The sequence below is a fragment of the Erpetoichthys calabaricus genome, chromosome 6 (assembly GCF_900747795.2).
Source record: "Erpetoichthys calabaricus chromosome 6, fErpCal1.3, whole genome shotgun sequence".
NCBI classification, from domain to species: Eukaryota; Metazoa; Chordata; class Cladistia; order Polypteriformes; family Polypteridae; genus Erpetoichthys; species Erpetoichthys calabaricus.
In genome coordinates, this window is record NC_041399.2 from 65,786,177 (window position 1) to 65,803,760 (window position 17,584).

General features: G+C 38.8%; 1 long non-coding RNA gene across 1 annotated transcript; it reads right to left on the reverse strand.

Annotated features, from left to right (window-relative positions):
* Positions 1-258: 258 nt before the first annotated feature.
* Positions 259-10,399, reverse strand: LOC127528458 (uncharacterized). The gene is made up of 3 exons (XR_007935353.1): positions 10,289-10,399; positions 9,274-9,349; positions 259-384 (listed from the first exon to the last, which is right to left on the reverse strand). It is a non-coding gene; the product is annotated as an uncharacterized LOC127528458 (long non-coding RNA).
* Positions 10,400-17,584: the final 7,185 nt, after the last annotated feature.

Consider the following 17,584-nt stretch of genomic DNA (forward strand, 5'->3'; position numbering starts at 1 on the left):
ATTGTCAATCATCTACCAGTCACTTGTGACCTGTTCAGCCCAATATTAAAGTGTATTTTAACAGCACTAGCATACACAGTTGGAGTGCAGTGACTGAGTTACTTTCTAGTTTTGTTGTGCCTTTAGATTTTATAGCCTAAGCTCCTTAAGGAGCATTAGTCTCACCTTACCATATAAAATTTTTTATTCCAATTTACCTTCTAAGATACACTGTGAAAAAAAGAATGGAGATGAAGACAAACTGAATTTAGAAATATCACTTGTTGGTGACATTATTTTGCTCTGGTGCAACACAGCTGATGGGCACTTTTATTATTTAAAAACTACAAAAGACTTTTCTATCTTTCTCTCATTGTATCTTCATTTTACTTGAGACCACATAACCTGCAAGAAAAGAAGACAGCTGGGAGAGGAATGGTTATCAGTATCTCATTACTTTTACTTGGAATTGAAGAGTCGCATAGTGTGGGGGAGGAACGACCTCCTCAGTCTGTCAGTGGAACAGGACATTGACAGCAGTCTGTCGCTGAAGCTGCTCCTCTGTCTGGAGATGATACTGTTTAGTGGATGCAGTGGATTCTCCATGATTGACAGGAGCCTGCTCAGTGCCAGTCACTCTGCCACGGATGTCAAACTGTGAAGTGAATGAAGAGTTAAAGCACCAAGAGCTAGATTGTTCATTCCTTGTGTAGGTGCGATCCCTTAAGGGTTCAAGAAGATGCTTTTGAAAAAACTTCAATTGGTGATTGAAGTAAAGATTTGGAAATAAAGACAGCACCAGTCATCAAGCAGCTTGTGATTAGAGGTCCCTAGGGTTGAATACATGGGTTACAATATGGACAATGAGACAGGTAAAAGGTTACAAGCAACAGGTGTATAGTTGGTTTTGACATTTCCGCCTCTCCTCCGTTAAAAAAGAACATAAGTGGTTACTTGGTACCTATCACATTAGGTATTCTGATAATGTTATAAAGCAGACCTGAACACAAATACAGGTTAGATAGAGGAAGCTAACTCAGAAGAACCTGAGAGTGAAAACAAGAAAGGTCCCAGAAGCAGTCACTAGGGGAAGTCCTCATTTTGTCATCTGTCAGGCTAATAAGTGGAAGTATCTCAGTCTTGTGCAGTGAGAATCCTGGAGGAACTTATGCTTGGGACCTAAAGTACATAGACTGGTGGAAGAACTGTCTTTGTATTGGGGGCAGTAGGAACATTTGTAGTCATCTTGAGGGGCATACAGGTACAGTACCACAGAGCATTTAGTTGATCTAACTTTATTTTTTTGAGTAATTTTCACTGAATACAGGATCAGAGTCCTTACACATATAGACAACCATAATGCATTAACAATACATTATTAAATCATTTAACACACACACACACACACACACATATATATGTATATATAAACTGTTATATATATAAACTGTTAAACACACAGTAAAACAGAATGAAGCTTAATGATTAACATAAACAAATCATGAAATATGAAGCCCTGTTAATATTATATTTAAAATACGGCTATGTTGATGTTGGAGTAGATGGAAAACAAAAAGTCCTGTTTACAGTATTCCTTGAAAAAATAAAGTATGGATGGTCCATAGTTGGTTCTAACAGGCAAAGTCATAGTTCTAGGCTAACTGATTATCTTTATTTTACAGGATATCATAATTATTGTACATTCTAAAAAGTCTGAAATGAAGTGCAGTGAATCCCATATAATCCCAAGGTTCCCCGTATTTCTGGTGTCACTTTTCCTTCGATGGAGTAGTTGTTATGGAGATCTTTAGTGTTCCTTCATCATCAAGAAAAGACGAAATTTTCCACTATGTGACATCTTGGATCATATAAAAAAAAAATCGTTGCCCTGTTAATTAAGTTTTGGTTGGAAACAATTTTAGATACCCTTTCCTTTTTTTTTTTTATTTCAGCAAGGCTCAGTGTACAGATAAATATCTGCACATCGACAAGACCTGTGACTTTTTGAGCTCCTGAACTTCATCATAAAGCTCTTAATGAGACATTGAAATTCTGGTTCTCAGAAATTGCCCAGATTATTTGTTCAGAGAGATAAATTACATCCCCCTTAGCAATGTTTATATTACTCCCTCTGCAAATGTGGATTCAGCAACAGAAATGATTCACTCTGTCGTCAACACTCTAATGATGACTTATTCTGACCCTGTAGTTATAATATGTGGGGATTTTGTCAGGAATAATAACACATTTTCATCACTTTATGTCATGTTCCACTTGAGGAAATAACAAGCTGAACCTGCTCTATTCAAATGTAAATATGCATTTAAGTGTAATCTTCTTACACATCTGGACTGATCTGACCACAACCTGATTTATCTTATTCCTCACTACAAACCTGTTATTAGACAGCAACCTGTTACCAGCAGGATAGTGAGGAAATGGGGCCTGGAGCCAGAATCGGCTCTGAATGATTACTTTCCAAAATACCGAATGGGAAATGATATGCAAGTCACATTGTGATGATTTTGACAGACTCAGTCACTGTATCATGGACAATATTAACTTCTGTTTTGACATAGTGGTACCCTCAAAAACAGTTTGTTGCTTTTCAAACAACAGCCCTGGATTGCTAAGGAGTTAAAAAAGTCTCCAAATTGAGGAAAGGGGAGCATTCAAATCTGGTGGTAAAAAGGATTCTGAAGGATGCCCAGTGAGCGTTTAAAAAAAGCCGAGTGGAAGGAAGGTCACAAAACTAAAACAGAAAATAAACTCACCCAGAATACCGTATGTCTGGAATTGAAAGGGCATAATTACTGGACTCTAGCAATCCAGGGCTCAGGTGCTAGAAGAAGATGAGGACAAACCTAATACCTTGAACCAAATTTGTAACAGATTTTTCCTCCTTGTCATCTTCTGCCAATGAGCAGTCACCCCACAACATCTCTACTATATCAACAACTCCAGTTTCAACTGGAATGGCCAGTGATGAGTCTGACCATCTGTTTTGGCTGCCCATAACTGAAGACAAAGTGAGGAGACAAACTGAGGAAGCTACACACAGGAAAAGCCATGGGACCAGATGGAGTCATTTTTCAAGTTCTTAAGTCCTGTGCAGATCAGCTTTGTGGTATCATCTGGCACCTGTTCAGTCTGTCCCAAATTCTTCCAAAAGTGCTGCTGCTGTAGAAAGAATCCTGTATTGTATCTCTTTCAAAGAAAGCAGATGCCTCTTCACCTAATGACTACAGACCAGTGGCACTTTTATGCCAGATCATGAAGAGCAGGTTGGTTGGGAACTATTTGAGTAGACCACCTGGGCCCACTGCAGTTTGCCTATTGAACAAAGATTGGAGTGGAGGATGCAATTATTTATCTACTCTGCAGCTAATTCTACCTGGACATAGCTAGCAGCACTGTGAGGATTATGTTTTTTAATTTTTCCAATGTTTTCAATGCCATTCATCCATCCCTGTTAAGAGATACACTAGAGATTAGCAGGATGATGAGCATATGAGACAGATATGAGTAACATGGTAGTACCACAAGGAAAAGTCCTGTCTTCTTTTCTCTTTACTCTGTACACCTCAGACTATAAATATAACACCAGGTTATTTCACTTGCAGAAATTATCTGATGATTCTGCACTTACTGGGTGTATCAATAAGGGCGGTGAGACAGAGAAAAGGAGTCAGGTGAAGAACTTTGTTTCTTGGTGCAAAGAGAATTGTCTGCATCTTAACATCAGCAAAACCAAGGAACTGGTCATTGACTTTTGACATACCAAAAGAGTTTTTATGCCCAGTCACTATTCAGGGAATGGATGTAGAGGTGGTGCACATCTACAAGTACCAACAATGACAGCTTGGACTGGTTTCATAACACAGAGGAACTGTACAAGAAAGGGTAGTGTAGGCATTTGGGTAGTGACATCGTTCACATCTTCCACAACTCTGTGATGGCCAGTGCGGTTTTTATGCTGTGTTGTGCTGGGCTGGTAATATCACATCCAGAGGAACCCTCCAAATTAACAAGCTAATTAAAATGGCAGGCTCAATTATGGGACACACTCTGGACCCCCTGGAGGTAGTAGCGAAGGACAGAATTAAAACAAAACAGAGTGCCATTATGAACAATGCTGCACATCCTCTCCCTGACAAAGTAACACTGAGGACTTTCAGCTAATTTGGCTCATTTATACCAGTCCATATCTATCTATCTATCTATCTATCTATCTATCTATCTATCTATCTATCTATCTATCTATCTATCTATCTATCTATCTATCTATCTATCTATCTACCTGCAGTAGTACACAAAAATGGTAAAGCGGTAGAAATACTGCATACATTGTGCATGTAGTCCCCATAAAATGTATTCACACCTTTGAAGGTTTTCATGTTTAACTTGAGTTTAACTGTGCTTTTTTGGCACTGCTCAACTGAAAAAGATTGAAGATCTATATACACTGATCTAAATTACTGTAATTACAAGTATAAAATACAAAATAATCAATTGCATTGTGATTTAAGATATCAGAAGACAAGGTTGGCAAATATAGCTCCTCCTGATGGAGACTGACTATGGTTTGTGTGGAAGATGTTGTTTGGGAAGGACAGAAAGGCAGCAATTTAAAGTTAGGAAATGACAAAAGAGAGGGACAGCCTTACACTGAGGTCCAGGGGCCTCATGTATAAACGGTGCGCATGCACAAAAATGTTGTGTAAGAATGTTTCCACGTTCAAATCGCAATGTATAAAACCTAAACTTGGCGTAAAGCCACGCACATTTCCACAGTAGCTCATACCCTGGCGTACGCAAGTTCTCCGCTCGGTTTTACAGACTGGCGGCACCCAGCGTCAAAGTAGTGCTACTGTTCCTGTGTGGATGCCCTTTCTTTTTTAGATTCACATCCACGCGGCTTTATAAATACATTGAAATTAACCGCATATTGTTTATTAGTTTAATGCATCTGATTTTAATTAACCTGTAACAATATAATGGTCCACAGAATGGTCAACATATTCTACATACAATAGCTGCTTTAGCGTTGTTACTCTCACTGCACCTTCTTCTTCTTCTTCTTTCATCTGCTCCCATTAGGGGTTGCCACAGCAGATCATCTTTTTCCATATTTATATCACTGTATCTGAGTGGGGAATCACAGATGTACAGTAGCTGATCAGAAAGAGAAATATCGGTATACAGCATCAAGCACATGCTGCCCCAGCCATGCTGTCTATTGAACTGCTCTCATACGACAAACGCTCCAGAGCCTTTACTGTACGGACGTTGCGGTTCAGAAACAGTTTCATCCCAAGAACTATAAACACAATCAATCAGTCCATCGACAGTTGTAGAACTGTTTGTACTCATAAGTTAAATCACCTCACTATAAACTTGCGATACGGGACAGCAGGCACATGCACGTGCGTTACTTTTCATGCTGACCAGGATTTATGGAGCGGAAGAACGTGGAAGTTGGCGTTCACACAGATTTATGCATCTGGATTTTTTTGTGCGTAAGCACATGTCCGCTTTTGTGCTTACGTCATGTTATAGTGCGAATTCTACGCACGGCGTTATGCATGGGGCCCCAGGAGATGTACAGGGCAATGGCTACCACTTCTACACAGTAAAATACAGCAGCCAAGGTTCAAAATGTCTATGATGATGCCATCAACTCCTTGCTGAAAGTAAGAGTCATGCACCAGTATAGCATATTTAAGAGTGAAATTCATGTATTCTGCATTCTGTATGAATGCTGAAAAGTTGACCTTTACTTGTTTTTATTTGAGTAACCAGTTGCTGCCTAACAGCACTTACTGATAACATGCTGTGAAACTACAGTTAACAAACAGAACGCAATACTTTCAGAAGAAAAGCTGCAACCAAAGAAGATTTTTGTAATTCCATATCCTTATATTGAACAGAGAAGGAGGTATTCCTGAGATATCTGCATTTTACTTTTCACAGAAATGGTGGATGCCTTAAATCTAGTGACTAGCAGCTTTGATATACTGTAAAAACTGTGTCTAGCAAAGGCTACAATTAAAAGCAAAGTGCTGTTTTAAAGTAGTTTATTGAACAACAAACAGTAAAGAGTATTATCTTGGGCCAAACACCGAAAGCTTCTTCCTAGTTTTGATCCATTGTGTGCACTTTAACATTGAAACAATTCCTTTAGTGCATAAGCGATTAACTAGTGTGCTTGAAAGATAATTATGCACATCTTATTCCCACATGGAGAAAAGCTGCATCTTGAAAAATAATAGAGTGGCATTGAAAGTACTCAGTGGTTATAAAATATTGACCCAAATCCATTTGTGCAGTGTAATATTCTAATAAGCTTCATTCACAAGTTATAAAGTATTATCTCAGCATGACAAAAGCTAAAAACTTCTTTTAAAACTTTAAAGATAGCTGTGCTCACAAGAAGACGTGTTTTTTTTTTCATTTTTATGTTCCCATCTCTGCAGTCAGACTGGATCACATCTGGTACTTGGTAAATGCAACCTAAAGCCATATGCACCTCAGCTGATCCTGCTTATGCAGTGGTAAATCTCAAGTTGAATGTCTCCATAAATGGTCCGTATGCATTGACTCAGGTGAAAAGGTGATCACTGCCAGACCTTTCTGGCAAAGGTTTCTTAGCTTATCGGTCATTCCCTATTGCGTGGATGCCAAAACTTAGTACCGTGCAAGCATCCGCTCCTTCTGATTAATTGGATATCCTGATGACGGCTAACCAAGCAATATCAAAGAGATTTTTGGGATGTCTGGTATCCATTAAATATTTACATGTGAACTGATGCCAGTCTGGATCAATTCCAAACCACGCAGTTGCCATTTCCTTTTAATTCACTAATTTTCCTATGTAATTGTTTAACAATTACAAGCAATACAAGCAGAACCAGTCATTTATTCATGTGAAAAAATAGATAGGAAATGACTGTTGTGATATTACTGAAGAGCAGTGTGTAAGAAGAGGAGAGGCTAAGGAAAATTTCTTAAGAGCAAGTTCTATTAAAAAAAAAAACACATAATGTACCCACACTCAATCTGTCTCATCAGAGTTGAATGCTTAAGGTTTCTTCTCTCGCCACTCCACAGGAATCATGAAATCGGTGACCTGACTTTAAAACAATATACTGTATAGGAGTTGGGGGTGTGGAAGCATAGAAGTGTTCTGAAAATGAATGGACAGGATTTATACAGAGCTATCAATCATGGCCTAAATTCTGTCTGTTTTTTTCCCCAGCATTTTGTTTTCTGATCCGCTGTGGCAACCCTTAACAGGAGCAGCTGAAAGAAGAAGATTGTACATGTGAGTATGTGAGTTATATTATTAATGCAAGGAGCACACCAGGTTTTACTTAGCAGTGGCTGAGACTGGATGAACAATGGGCCTTTTCAGTTCTCCAAGGGTTTACAGAAAGGAAATGGTGAATGACCACAAATATATTGGGAGATGTATTAACTCAATAGAGGGCAGCATGGTATTCCTTGATCTTGCTTGTGGGCTCCACTGGACTATTTGGCTCTCCTGTATGTGTTTACAGAAGTATGGTCACAGAATTACGAGGTAGCTTAGTGATAACTTAGGAATACAGCCCCATGGCATCTACTTTGTACTCAGGACACCATAAATGTGCATACTAGAAGTAGTTACTAGCTGGGGTTTAAAAACATCTTGCAACTACATAGTAGTTGAGCTTGCAGTACATATGTTTGACATTGCTAAACTCTCCAGTGATGGAAAAAAGGAAGATATGGATGTAGAGCGTGAGTGTTGGTGAGAGGAAGGTAAATGGAAAGTAAGCAGGGAGTTGTGAACAAGTTAGACTATCTACCCCCTGTGGTGGTAAGAGATATTTCACGTTGTAGTGTGTAACTGCCAACATTAGTGCATTCCATAGTCTCAGTCCATGATGACAATCAGATTGGTAGGGGTCTCCCGCAGAGAAACACCACGAACAGTCACATTAGTGAGTGGTGGAGTTTCAACCTTGGAGAATCGAGATTGCTTAAACAACCTGCAACAATGCATCACAAAACACTACGCAAATCTTATGCAACTCATTCCCATTAAATATAATGGTGAGTTTCGGCCCTACGCGAGCCAGTGGCAGTAACCTGTGACTCATTGTGGATTGCGACCCATAGTTTAAGAAACTTTACTTTAGAGCAATAGCTTTTGTTATGTTTTCTTTCCTTTTAACATTTCTTGTTCACCTGGTATTATTACTTTTCCCTTTCAATGAGCCCGCTTTTTTTGTTTTATATTTCGGCCTCCACTGGAATTATTTGGGTTCAAAGACAGCTCAGTAGTGGCCCCTATTTTTCACACTGGATGATTAGTAACTATAAAATTGATTTTGTATGAGGGACCTTGAAATGTACCATTCAGATGATTGGTATGCTATTTAGGACTTGTTTATGTCTTTTGGGATGGCTTCAGCTGATTTTAAATTTTCTTGTCTCGAAATGCATTTCTGGATTTATAAAAACATTACAACTTAGTTTTCGGATAAAATACGAATTCTGTCACTATATTCAGTTCCTTGGCTGTAGCCATACTGTTGTTGGTAATGAAATGCTGTTGTGAGGCATATGATCCCAATACCTGGTAATGTCTTCCATCACAGGGTTGTCACAAAAACGACCATACAACATTGAGAAGGTTTGGGGAAGCCACCCGTATAATTGTTCCCCGCTGCAAAACTGATTTTTAAACAAAAACATGTTCATTCAACTGAGTCCAAAACAGAACTAATTCTCTTGAGAGAAGATGGCGGCTTTAAAGGCCAGCGAAGGAAGTGATGTCATCAATAGCGGAACCGGAAATGACGTCATTGGCTGCCCCAGAGCCGGGTGGGATTTCCCTAGAATGGTCTGCAAAAGATCGAGAGGGAAAATTAGTGCACTTCGCCACCCCCTGGTCTGGCATGGAATCACATGTATTTAAGCCCTTTAGTTGTCTCCTAAACACACGTGTGACAGGGTCCTTATTCAAGATGGCATCTTAGTAGCATCTATGTATTGGATTGAAGATGATTCTCTAAAAACCTCTCTGCCACGTTCTTGCTTGCATTAGAAGACTGTTAGGACCTTTGCTCTGCTCCCTGGACTCTGGATTTCATCTCACATTCTGGTTTATTTGCTAGAGGCAGCTAAAAGGTATTACCAACTACGTGTTAGGAACTTTTTGCTTTATTTTTTTGACTTTGATATTTGGATCTCATTTCTGATTAGTTCATTCTGGCTTATTTTTGACTCTCCAGTGTAGACCCCTACCTGTCTCAACAGTCTTGCGTCTAATTCCATTTCCTGATCATGTTTTCTTACTGTGCTACACCAGCTCCACACAAACCTGTAATGGAGAAAGTGGGATCTTTCATTAGAAAGCATAATGTTAATTTTCACTTGTACGCAGATGACACCCAGTTATACCTTTCTTTTAGACCAAATGAATTATTACAAGAACAAGAAAATACAAACACATAACTCCAGTTCTTAAATTCTTATGTCTTATGCTGGCTTCCGGTTAAGTTTAGGACAGATTTCAAAATCCTCCTTTTAAACATATACAACATTAAATGGCCAAGGTCTGGCTAACTTATCTGAACTTATCATTACTTACAAACCAGAGTGCACATTAAGATCTCAAGATGCCGGTCTGCTTTTGATTCCAAGGATTAATAAAATAACAATGGGAGGTCGAGCTTTTAGTTACAGGACCCCTAAACTGTAGAATGGTCTGCCTACTACTATAACAGATGCCCCTTCGGTCTCAGCTTTCAAATCCCGGCAGAAGACTCACTACTTCAGTTTAGCATATCCTGACTAGCTGCTGATTAACTGTATAGACTGCATCTCTGTTGTTGGTTATTAGCACTAAAACATAAGTAATATGATAGTTATAATTTGTTACCAACCTCTCACCTATTCTGTTTCTCTTCTCGGTACTTAAATGTGGCACTTGGTGCCACTACCCTACTGTCAAGTCGTTTGCCTGCCTAAGGTAAAGTCATCCCTGATGAGCACTAGAATATTCGGGTAGAAGGGTCCTTGTATCAGATTGGCTGGCCCAGCAGTTGGAATGGCCATCTGGGAGAGGAAGTTTGATGGCCAAAGTCTCCAGGACTCTGAACAAATCTGAATCCTATTATGTGATATCATCTGCTGCTGAATATTGCTCTGTACTTGTAATATTACTGTTGTACTAGTGTATTGAGGATTACTTGTGTTCTGTTCTGTGTATTGTATTGTATTTAGCTTTTTTTTGACACCCACCACACGCCCAACCTACCTCAAAAGGGGTCTCTCTTTGAATTGCCTTTCCCAAGGTTTCTTCTATTTTTTTCCCTTCAAGGATTTTTTTCTGGTAGTTTTTTCTTGTCTTCTTAGAGAGTCAAGGCTGGGGGCTGTCAAAAGATTGCGGGCTTTGCAAAAATAAATTGTATTGTATTGTATTGTAAATGGATAAATGCATTTTGTGTGTTTTTCCATTGTACTAAATATCCAATACACTATTGTTCTATTGTAAACAAAGTACCAACTGCATAATTACACTTCACATATGTTGCAATCAATCCATGGTTTATGTGGCACTTTCCATGGGGAAAAATATGGCAAAGCTTTCTGTGTTGAACATTATGAAGAAAAATTTGCACAAGCAAAGTCTGAAATGTCATGCAAACATTGTGGAAGGGTAAAGGTAAAGCATGTTACACTTACATGTGGGGTTTTAGTTTGTGTTTTACTGTAATTATGATTTGGCATGTCAAAAATTGAGGACTACCTTACAACACCGAAGCACGACAGTGCAGGATGTACACTATATCATTATTTGATTCTCTCACCTTGCATATGTAATTTAACTTAAGTGCAGGGCTGTTATACACTTCTAATGCATGATCTAGGGAAAGCAGTATTGTTTGTTGAAGGTCTGTTGCCAGTACATATTGTATATTAAGAGACTCAACTGGCAGCTCTGCCTTAGCATCTGTTGAAGAAAGGAATCCCTGCATCTGTCATTGAAATTTGCCCAGTGGGTAGCCAGTTCTGTTTTAACTGTGGATGAAGTTTTAATTTTTTTAGGTGGTGACAGCTGTCGTTGCTCATCTTTTCAAGTAGTTACAGCAAAGATGTTCTTTATTGTTTTTGTTTATGTTAGATTAGATCATACAGGCTTCTTATGCTGAAACTTTCCATAGCAAACTCAGTACATATTTCTGTTTTGTCAGTATAGAAAATTCTGCAGTATATTAGTTACCTATGGTCTCAATACCTTTAATTAAAAAAAAAACTACAGTAGTCATTCTCTTGCTGGCACAATAATTCATAAACAAATTATTGAGTTTGGCTTACATTTTGTGTCTAAAAGGTTAACAAACTAATCACCAAAAATGTGTGTGTTTTTCCAATACTGTTAAAAGAGTCTGCTTTTCTTAACATGCAGTCTGAGACCCCCTTAACAAGCTGTGTCTCCATATCCTGCTGCAAAAGTGTTATTCATTTTCCATATATTGGTAAGATGAAGAACAACAAAATGTGGCCCCCTGACATGTAGTTTGCAAACACCCTTCCCATTTCTCTCATAGCACATATACAATGTAGCTAACAGAAATAATAAGAGAGGGAGAAAGTGAGAAAGACTGCAGTCAAGACTGTTATACTCTTGTTTATCTCAGCAGGATAAATTCCTCTCTTTATGGCTTTCTTTCATTTTAACAAAAAAAGAAGGAAAGATATATTACTGTATAAGGCTTGTTTGTGTTAAGGAAACATTTAAGAACAAGGGTTTTCTCTGAGTATGTACATACCTGGATTAGTCTAAAATATAAGGGGGTAATCAAAATGTTTTGAGCCAGAAGTTGAAAGAGGTATTCTATGGTGCTGATTTTGTAAGTGGAAAAAGATTAGCTTCTATGTACTATAATATCTGAATTATGGGTGGTTAGTATTTGTGTTTTTATAGTGTATGTTATTTCTTTCAGAACCAAGTTGACAGGGTGCCGGGAATCTCAAAATGAACTACTGCGCTATCATTGAATTCCTACCACTAGAAGAGAAACTCATTTACATTAAATCAAAAAATAAAAACAGAGGCAGACCAAATGATATGCTGCATTGAAGAGATAGCCTGCAAAATTCTATTGTGGCATGACATCTCCCGAAAATGACCCAAAGTCTGACTTGTCATCAGCATTGATGACAGATGAAAATGTTTCCCCCGTGGAGCGAATCGTAAAGGAGAACTGAAGAGCGATGAAAATATTAGGGTTAGTTGAACCCATTCTTCAAGAACAATTTAAAAAGAGCAAGGTCTATGCATGCTAAGTGGCCAGAAATGTAAATCCTGAAATGTATCATCAAATTCAGTGGTGCCAAGGAAAACTGTGAACTAATTAATTTGTACTGGGAATAATTTAAGCAGTGTTTCATAATTTGGTTCAAAATTTTGATACGTCACTATGACCTAGAGTTCAAAAATCAGTTGGAACAATGGAAGCAAGATAATTCTCAAACACCAAAGAAATTCAAGGTACAGGCCAGTCCAAGGAACATCATGAGCACAATTATTATGATGTTGAGGTGTAGACCTACATTAACGGTCAATTACTTTTATTTGCTTTGGCATCTGTAAGAGTCAGTCAGGGAAAAGTTGCTGTCAACCATCCCCTTTCTACTTAACAACCGTTCCCCTGCTAACATTTAAAATGCTGCAAAAGGCTACTCTGCAAAATTGTTTAGAAGAGATGGTATACCCAGTCATTTCCCCTGACATGACTCCTTGTAACTACTACCATTACCCCAGTCTGAAGGACTACCCGTGGTACATACTATGCCAGTGAAGCAGACTTCAAGCTATCAATAAAAAATGGTTACAGAGGTAAGAAAAAGTATTTTGTGTTTTGACAAGAAAACACAAGTAAAGTATGGAAAATACTGGATCCAAGATAAAAACAAAACTGAAATATCTAAAACTAGAATGTTATCTAAAGTTAAAGTCAGAAAGTAAGCATACAAAAACATTTTGCCCTAAATATCTTTTAAGAAAAACTAGGGGACATTGCCCTCTGCTCGCTTCGCTTGCCAACCCCCGGGCCTGTGCGATGTGCTAGCTTTTTTGTGGTTCTGCCACTTGCTTATGGGGATACGGATGTACAATTTAAACAGATTGTTATTTTCATGGGAATTGTTACATATACATAATAAGACTAACTATTTTACATTGCAGTGGGTAATTAACCATATTAAAAAATAATAAAATATAATAATTTGAAAGTAAATTATGTTTCATGTTGCATTAGAGTTATTTATTGCATAATACGATTTCTTTCTGTTAGGCTTTGAAATTAACACACAGATACTTTTTAAACTTACACTTTTACTGTAAAGCTTCAGTAAAAACAATTTTTTAAATTAAATTCTCGTCAATATCACATTGAATTTTGATTCTGTGTTTGGACTTTCATCGTGACAATGCAATGTATAACTGCCCGTGATTGAATTTCATTTCTCTCTCTCTATTAAATAAAATTACTTTTTTGAATGTTTGGCTCTGAGATTTGTTAATTGTCTTTGCGAAAGCGATTCTAAAGGGAAACTGTTAACGTTTTAATACGAATGGCATATCAAGATCTCCTTTGTTGTCTAATGTTATCCACCAAAGATGTACGATATTACCTTTCTTGGATATATCCTTCTTTCTACAGTAATTTGTGCGGTGGAAGACTGGACGGTGTTAACGGTTGTAGATATTCTTTGGGATATTGTAAGTTGATGTTTTCATCTTCCGCACAATCACCACCAATTGTTTCAGCTAGTATATTGATACGCATTTAACCAATCTGCAGTGTAACCAATTGACAATTTTGGCGTTAATTCATTTGACTTTATTATTTCTCTGTGCTAGGATTGCCCATGTATTCAATTTTTCTGTTGATAACCTTTTGTCATGAAATTCTTCAATAAGATTTGGACATACAGTGCATCCGGAAAGTATTCACAGCGCATCACTTTTTCTACATTTTGTTATGTTACAGCCTTATTTCAAAATGGATTAATTTAATTTTTTTCCTCAGAATTCTACACACAACACCCCATAATGACAACATGAAAAAAGTTTACTTGAGGTTTTTGCAAATTTATTAAAAATAAAAAAACTGAGAAATCACATGTACATAAGTATTCACAGCCTTTGCGCAATACTTTGTCGATGCGCCTTTGGCAGCAACTACAGCCTCAAGTCTTTTTGAATATGATGCCACAAGCTTGGCACACCTATCCTTAGCCAGTTTCGCCCATTCCTCTTTGCAGCACCTCTCAAGCTCCATCAGGTTGGATGGGAAGCGTCGGTGCACAGCCATTTTAAGATCTCTCCAGAGATGTTCAATCGGATTCAAGTCTTGGCCACTCAAGGTTATTCACAGAGTTGTCCTGAAGCAACTCCTTTGAATCTTGGCTGTGTGCTTAGGGTCGTTGTCCTGCTGAAAGATGAACCCTCACCCCAGTCTGAGTTCAAGAGCGCTCTGGAGCAGGTTTTCATCCAGGATGTCTCTGTACATTGCTGCAGTCATCTTTCCCTTTATCCTGACTAGTCTCCTAGTTCCTGCCGCTGAAAAACATCCCCACAGCATGACGCTACCACCACCATACTTCACTGTAGGGATGATGCCAGGTTTCCCCCAAATGTGACGCCTGGCATTCACACCAAAGAGTTCAATCTTTGTCTCATCAGACCAGAGAATTTTGTTTCTCATGGTCTGTGAGTCCTTCAGGTGCCTTTTGGCAAACTCAAGGCGGGCTGCCATGTGCCTTTTACTAAGGAGTGGCTTCCGTCTGGCCACTCTACCATACAGGCCTGATTGGTGGATTGCTGCAGAGATCGTTGTCCTTCTGGAAGGTTCTCCTCTCTCCACAGAGGACCTCTGGAGCTCTGACAGAGTGACCACTGGGTTCTTGGTCACCTCCCTGACTAAGGCCCTTCTCCCCCGATCGCTCAGTTTAGATGGCCAGCCAGCTCTAGGAAGAGTCCTGGTGGTTTCGAACTTCTTCCACTTACGGATGATGGAGGCCACTGTGCTCATTGGGACCTTCAAAGCAGCAGAAATTTTTCTGTAACCTTCCCCAGATTTGTGCCTCGAGACAATCCTGTCTCGGAGGTCTACAGACAATTCCTTTGACTTCATGCTTGGTTTGTGCTCTGATATGAAACTGTCAACTGTGGGGACCTTATATAGACAGGTGTGTGACTTTCCAAATCATGTCCAATCAACTGAATTTACCACAGGTGGACTCCAATTAAGCTGCAGAAACATCTCAAGGATGATCAGGGGAAACAGGATGCACCTGAGCTCAATTTTGAGCTTCAATGCAAAGGCTGTGAATACTTATGTACATGTGCTTTCTCAATTTTTTTATTTTTAATAAATTTGCAAAAACCTCAAGTAAACTTTTTTCATTGTGTCATTATGGGGTGTTGTGTGTAGAATTCTGAGGAAAAAAATGAATTTAATCCATTTTGGAATAAGGCTGTAACATAACAAAATGTAGAAAAAGTGATGTGCTGTGAATACTTTCCGGATGCACTGTAATACATCTTCTTTAATTGGGGATTTAAAGTGAGGAAAACATTAAAATTTATAAGAGCTGAGAGAGCAGGGACTGTGTCTGTCAAAAGTATTTACACGAATGAAAGGTGAGAGGACTGTGTGCATAGTTGAACATGGTTGAGAGGAGGGTGTGACTTGAAAAAATCTCATGGCCAAAGTCTTGTCTAGCGGGACTTGAAAAAAATCTCTTGAAAAATGTTTTGTCTCGTCTCAGGATTTTTTTATATAATAGAGAGACTATCTCCTAATACGATGAATGTTTGCTTGTAAAACTGAATCCAAAATCTTGGGCACCATGGAGGAAGGCATCATTGCTTTAAATTCCCTCTGGGTCATAAGGTCATGATTAGTGATGATCAAATACCACAGAGTTTGCTTTGCCATGAATTCAACAAAATCACAAAAATGTTTAGGAACTTTGCTGTGGTCAACGAAATGCATTGAAGTCAATGGGGAAGGAGGAACTGAACTTTGTGTGGACTATAATGGTAAAACAGTCAAAAATGTGATCTGAGCTGTGAGGCCGCAATGTTAATCACTGCCCCACCACGTTTCAAACAACAAAAGACACAGACGGAACAAATACCATTAACAAAATGCAACAAATGGCCTCAAACTAAAAATAAGCAAATTAAATATAGATCCAATCTTGGAGCACACATTGGCCATGCCATGAAGCAGAACATGGGACTGGCTCATTCCATTGTTTGAAGTTGTGGCTTCGAGTCAGCTTCCCCTGTATCTTTTCAGATACTTCACACTTTTTACTTCCAACAAGAAGAAAAAAATGTCTTGTAAACAATAATAAATATTTAGTTATTATTATTTAATGGGGTCTAATTCCAATACGAGAAGTAGATTTAAGGGTATCCTTTAAGGTTTGTCTTGAGATCATAGCTGGGCAAAGGGCTAATTATACATGCAGATGCAGTTTAGCTGTTTTAATTTCATCGACAACCCACTAGTAGCCAATGCAAACCGACCCCTCAGTGAAATGAGCACAATCAGAACAGAGGGGGGATTCTCCTTCGGTGAAACAAGTGCGATTGGAAGAGTGGGGAAGGGGCCACTGTTCATGAAACAAGCTAACTTAGAAATGGAGCAACATGTCACACAGCGCTGTCAATCGCTAAGGTGACAAACCGTGACTGACTTGTGAACCAATCACAACAACCTGTCATTCACCTGCAACAACCTGACCCAGTGGTAAAGAAACACCGAGAAAGTGTATACCTCAAATAAAAATACTTCATTTCTTTTTTTTTTTTTAACAAATGTGGAATGGAAATCTAGCTGGAATACTGATTGCTTTGTGACAGCAGCAACAGTACAATAGGCCTGCGTGAAAGATTTGATCATGGCTGCTGTTTAACAAATGGTTTGCTCGGTTGGCTCTCTGATTGTTGGTTTGCGACAATGTGCAGACAATTGACGATTCACTCTGTCTTGATTAATTACGTACCTCTACACAGTCCTCTTGATTGTAAGGAACAGAGCACAGTACATACTCAGGTAAACTTGATAAAAAAATAATTGCAATGTTTAAGCTACATTAGATTGAAATGAATGTTGTTGTTATTATAAATGTTATTCACTTTGACTGTATGAAAAAACTCTTAAAACCTTATATCGAAAGCAATGAAGATGAGAGATACACATTGGTAGGATTGTATCTGTAAAACAATTGTCTCTCTGTAACTCATTTCCTAATTATGTAAATAATACAGAAGAGTTAACACATTTCACATATTATGCACCAAGCTTTTCCTAATCTATCCATCCATCCATCCATCCATCCTCTTCCGCTTATCCGAGGTCAGGTCGCGGGGGCAGCAGCTTGAGCAGAGATGCCCAGACTTCCCTCTCCCCGGCCACTTCTTCTAGCTCTTCCGGGAGAATTCCAAGGCGTTCCCAGGCCAGCCGAGAGACATAGTCCCTCCAGCGTGTCCTGGGTCTTCCCCGGGGCCTCCTCCCAGTTGGACGTG